This window comes from Pholcus phalangioides, unplaced genomic scaffold (assembly GCF_987345545.1).
Source record: "Pholcus phalangioides strain wild (caught in Gottingen) unplaced genomic scaffold, Ppha-v1.0 ptg000028l_1, whole genome shotgun sequence".
Classification (NCBI taxonomy): domain Eukaryota; kingdom Metazoa; phylum Arthropoda; class Arachnida; order Araneae; family Pholcidae; genus Pholcus; species Pholcus phalangioides.
In genome coordinates this window covers 9,840,784-9,846,783 of record NW_028301618.1, presented here as the reverse complement: position 1 = coordinate 9,846,783, position 6,000 = coordinate 9,840,784, and positions in this window count along the sequence as shown.

Below are 6,000 nucleotides of genomic sequence, written 5' to 3'. Positions count from 1 at the left end.
AATGATGTACCGTTTCCCAGTTGGAGTCTCTGGAAGAGGTCCACAAGCATCTATGTTAATTTTTGAAAATACTTCCTGAATAATGGGAACCAATTAGAGAGGCGCCTTCTTCTTTTCGTTAGGTTTTCCCGCTCTTTGGCCACAAGTACGCACATATTCCTCCATATCTTTATAACATCCAGGCCAAAAGAAATATCTCATCTTTTGATTTTGTAACTCCTACATGAGCTGAAGTGCTTTCATGGCAAAGTGCCTTAACACTATTTCTGAGTTCTATCGGTACTAGTAGTAGTTTTATGTTTCCGAGGTGGTCCTCATGCATCTTAAACAACATTGTTTTCAAAAACCTTATGTTTTCTTCGCAGTAGGATTTACAGGCTTTTGGGCCAATGCAATTAATTCCCTTAAGGATTGACAGTCCTGCTGCATTTTAGATAGTTTCTTAGAACTAACCTTCAACAAAGACAGTTCCTTAGCCCCTTCACTGATTTCTGGCAATTGAAGATTATCACTTTCGTCAACAATATCTGATAACAGACAATCATCACCTGCCTCTTCATTTTCTTGCGCGCCTAAACAACTCTCCCCGAGAACTTCAACATTTTTCCTCTTCTGGGATAATCCCCTTATTAAACTTTGCTTTCGTTTGAGCCCTTGTTTCTACGGCATTCAACGCCTCTGGGGACAAAAGACAAGGCTTCTCACACCCTTCCAATAATTCCGCCAAGTTTGGGCTTGATAGCATGTAATTTATTATTAACTTGATTATTCCAGTGCTCCTGCCAGCGACGATGCATCACTTATCCGATCCACGCACTACATTGTGAAAATCAAGACCTCATCTACCAACGATTTTCAAAATTCGCGAGAGAGAATCAGTTACGACAAAACAAAATTGCAGTTGGAAGTTTCAAAGGACGCCCTGGGAAAACAACCAGCGCCATCTGGCTGTTCTTTCTGATAAAAAATACATTTTAGAACGACAACCCGACAAACCAGTCGCGGCCCAGGCTCTGTCCCTCAAGCCTTTTACCCTTGCGGGTTGGGTCGCGCTGGGGAGTAGAACGACAACCCAGCACACAGCGCGCCGGCGACTTATCACGCCAAGTTGGCGTGTCCGTTATACCAAAGCTGTTCCGGAACAATTAGCTAATGAAAAAACCATCGTCGATACTTTCAGAAATTAAAATGCCGTTTGTGAAATCATTTTTTATTTGATAGAAAAAATAATTATCCTATATAAGCGTGTCACAACACATCAATGAAGAGTAAGTAACATTGAAAATTTCGATAAACGTTGTAATATTTTTCTGCAATATTCACTTCCTCAGCTGCGAAATTCATTTATGAAAAAAAAAAAATACACAATAATACGAAAACAACGTGTAATTTTAATATGCTATACATTAACCATGGCTATCGAAAACTCGAGTTTTCTTTTTTTTCCAATTTATACGGAAAAAACAAACTTTAAATAAAATTTTTGAAGCCAATGGAAATAATAAAGAGCAAACTCCTATTAACCCGGTTTTCACAATTTGGGAATAACCCCAAATAATAACAAAAATGATGCGGAAAAGTTTAGAATTCTTTTACTCACTTTTCTTGCCGAAATTTCTGTCCACGCGAACGCTCGCCGCTGACAGGATCATTGGGACACTCAAGTAAATAATACATGGCATCAAGCCCAAACTTGGCCATTGGCATTCAAGCTGCAGGACCAATCGAAAGGAGGAAGTTCTGCTTGCCCGGTTACGCATAGGACACAGTCGTAATTGTTATTACGAGAGAGTCAACCAGAGTGCCCTCATTGTCAAAGTCCATTGCTCATGCTTTTACTTGTTCACATTATCGTCATCATTTTACGACCGCTTTTGGTCATAGTCATCTTAAATGACAATAGCGATGCATCTCGCATTTGGCCATTGGTTTTTATAACAAATTATAGTTCTACACAATTGATGTCATTGTTTTACGTTTCATGCTGCTTTTTATCATGCGCTTTTTTAATTTGACCAAATTGGTCCTTGCGCCAATAAACTTAAAATCCAATCCACGCGAACGCATGGTATACGTCGATGCCACTTGTTTTAGTCATTTTTACGGATTCCTCACTTGAAGTTATAGAGCTATCGGATTCTCCATTAATTACTAATTGTTGTTGCTCCAACATGTCTTCCATCAGGCCATCTACAATCCAAAATTCCTTTTTTTCAATAACGTGCTTTATGCATTGTTGCCATAGAAAAGAGGAAATTTCTTCCAAGGCTTGACGAACAAGATTTTTCACATCTTTTAATCTGAAAGTGGTATTTTTATTAGCCACCATATACGAGGTGATTGCCGGGGATTTTCGTGCTACAGGTGCCATTCCAACGCTATTTAGTGTTTTTCAGTATGGAGATCGCATTCCAATACAAAAAACTTGGTGTTGCCATTTGATATTTTCGAAATTTTCTCACTGTAACCGTAAACAAGTGACACTTGTTTTCCATATCATTCTTGAGCGCATATGCCAAAATTTCATTCAGTTTCTGTGAATGGTATGATAGTTAGGGGCCCATGTGTCGGGATAGCTTTGTTATACACCCCGTATATCAATTCTATGGGGTTGAGCTCACAATAAGGAGGAAGACGGAGAATCTCGTGACCCACAGCTTTTGCTATATTATCGACACGATAATAAGGGAGACTTCACTTGCTGCACTATTCCTAATAGTTCCAGCTTAAACATGGCAGGCTGAAAAGCTTAGACGATAGCTAACCGGGAATCTTGGCTTTCCTCCATGACTGGGTGGGGACTTTCTCACACTTCACAGAATGGTAAGGGGCGTTGTCTATCACTAGCACACTGTTCGGCTTCAGTTTGGAATTAACGAAGTTTTGAACCACCGTTCAAACTGCTAACCATCTATTTCCTGTGGGTGGATGACGATGACGCGACTACCTTTTTCGGATGGCACTGCATGTCCAGTGGAAAGGTTCTTTGCGTCTGATGTGTCCTGCCATATTTTGCTGTGTGACCAGCATCAACCCACGTAATAATAAATATTTCTGTTGATACGAAACTGCTTAATCGACCGAAAATATTTTCTCCACAAAATGATGTCCTTTCTATGAGAGAGGACTTTTTTATACTAAAATCCAAATCTTCTAGCAACCTATACAATGTTGCGAATATTTCCTCATCAGCATTTACCCAATGTAGGAATTTCGTTCCGGCGGAAGTAGTTATGGATTTTTCTCCTGATGCATGATAGAGTGAAATCAATGATTTAATCGCTTTCGCTTACCGATTGTTGAAGGTATTTTTTCCCGGGGTAGACTGGTCTTCTTTATGGCATAAATTGTCCTCCGAGTTTCGATACTATACTCACTATGTCTGTTGTCGTCCATAACAGTTGAATATACGTGAAGAATGTTTTTCCTTGCAGTTGATTGTAGAGGGCTCTGAAAAAATTTCGAAATTTTTTCAACAGCTTTCCTTGTTGATGCTCATGGTTATTAGGGATGATTTTTATCGTAGCGTTGAGAAATGAAAAGAGCAGAGAACTTTTTTTAGCATGTCTATCTCTGGTGAAAAGGTAGCAAAATTCCTAGAAAAACACGTATTTCGTTAACTGTGGTAAAAAAAATCTTGTTTTGCATCTCCTGCATATCGCACAGTTTCTTATATAATTATTTCATACATATAATCGTAACCTTCATTAACCAACATGAGATCGGCATATCGGTTGGTTATAGGTAAAAAATTCATTAAACAAATACATAAGCAAGAAAGAGGCCCACAAAAGTTGCAGTGTATTTTTTTCCTTCAGTGACAGTTGTATCTTTCAACTGGTTATCATTCAGATACCTGTGAACGTGACTACTGCTCCAAGACTCCTTCGCATTACCCTGGTGAAAAATGCCAAGCGATCTTTCAAAGTACTGTACAATCTTTGTTTGCCATGCTTCTCAGCTAATCTAAGCATTGATGAAATGATCATGTAATGTGATAGGCCTCCTCGTGGTGCACTCTGGGTAACGCCAAATTATCACACGTCATTATCGCTTTTTGTGCTCATATTCTCTTCACCTTCAATAGCCCAAATTACATGTTCATTTCTACACATCTTGCAGTACATGTCTTGCGTCTCGTTTTGTCCTGTACATGTTTTTGTCTTTTGTGTCCAACCCCTCATTGTTACCCCGCTCAGGAGGTGAGGGGTCCTCCCGGATGAGGAGGACCCCTCACCTCCTGAGCGTATGCCCTATCTGGGATGCTGTCTACCTACGTATTGACCCGTAAGGCTGGAGATGGGGATCCTGGTTAGCGGCCTCGGATTCAGCCAAAACGGGAGGCCTGGACTAGCCCCGTCTGGGTCAATCGACTGGTAGCCTCTGTGGCTGAAGGGGTTACACTATTGGGCAGGTAGAGGGGCTGGGCCTGCCGGACTTCGTGAGGTTTCTTGGTGCTGCTGCTTCACGTCGCACTTGGATCTGGAACGCGTCTGCTCGCCTGTTTCGGTGGTGTATAGTTCCTACCTAACCTGGCGTTGCCACTAACCTTCATCAGTTACGTGTGGCGTCCCCTTGTAGGGCTGCATGGTCGGTAGGGGCCGAACAAATTATCTCCAAAAGGAAAAATACAAATGCACCAAAACGTATAGCTATGAGCGAAACAATTGTCACTGAACCTGCTCCTACTGTTTTATTTTTCTTCCTGCATTGTACTGACACTGATAAACCTCTGGCCAAAGCCTCACCATTCTTAATAGACAAAGCTCTCTATGGCGCAATAGGCACATTAAAATCAGTGAAGGCTTTTCGTTCAGGAGACCTTCTAATTGAAACTAACACACCGAAACAATCCGAACTTATTCAAAAGCTCACATCTCTTGGGAATATTCCCATAACAGAAAAAATTCATCCCACGTTGAATTATTCACGTGGTGTCATTTCAGATCCTAACTTGATTAACATGGATGAAGAACTACTAACAGAAGAGCTGGCATATCATGAGCCGCAAAGATGGCTCCATCACGTAAAATAATCCTGACATTCTCATCACCGAAAGATATTAAGATTATTATAGCCTCAAAATCCTGCCATACATTCCTAACCCTGTTCGATGCTTTAACTGCCAGAAATTCGGTCACTCACGAACGGCGTGCCGAAGTCAACCCACCTGCGCAAAGTGCCGTGAGAAGGACCACATTTCGGACAACTGCACTAATTCACCATTATAGTGCGTCGATTGCAGTGGCGACCACACCACATATCGAAATGGAATGAAGAAAAAGAGATCCAGAAGATCAAGGTCCTTAATAACATCTCATATTATCGAAGCATGCAGTCGTATAACCTCTAACCAAACTCCAATAGGTAATAGATCATATTCTAATATGGTAACAAATCCATCATCAGCTAATATGACTAACAATGTCACCAAAGCATCTGTAACAACTCAGACCGAACCAATAGCTGACACATCAACTCAAACATCATCATCTAACCAACCGTGCAATAGTTGTGGCTGCTGTTGCTCCGCTGGATTCCGGAGGGAGTCCACTACCTCCGAAGAAGAAGCGGGAAAAGCAACGGCTAACACATTCAAAATAACTACAGATACTAAACCAAAAATCAACTCTGCAAACAAATCGAAAAAGAAACCATTCAAGACCGGATATTCACGAAAAGCTGTACAGAGAGCGCTGAAATGTCCATCCATGAAGAATGTGTCACGTTGAACGCCTGTTAGACGACCTGAACCTCGCCATCATGAATGATGGCAGTTTCACTCATTTCCATGCCCCAAACAATAGTTTCACTGCAATAGATTTATCGTTATGCTCACCTTCACTCTTGCCCAACTGTGGTTCGGTTGATCGATCCGGACCTCCATGGGAGCAATCATTTTCCTCTAGTGGTTAATCGAAGCCATAGCATACCTGAGAGTCCTCCTCGGTGGAAGCGTGGCGGCCCGATGGGCAGACTTCACGGAGGATATGGCAACCC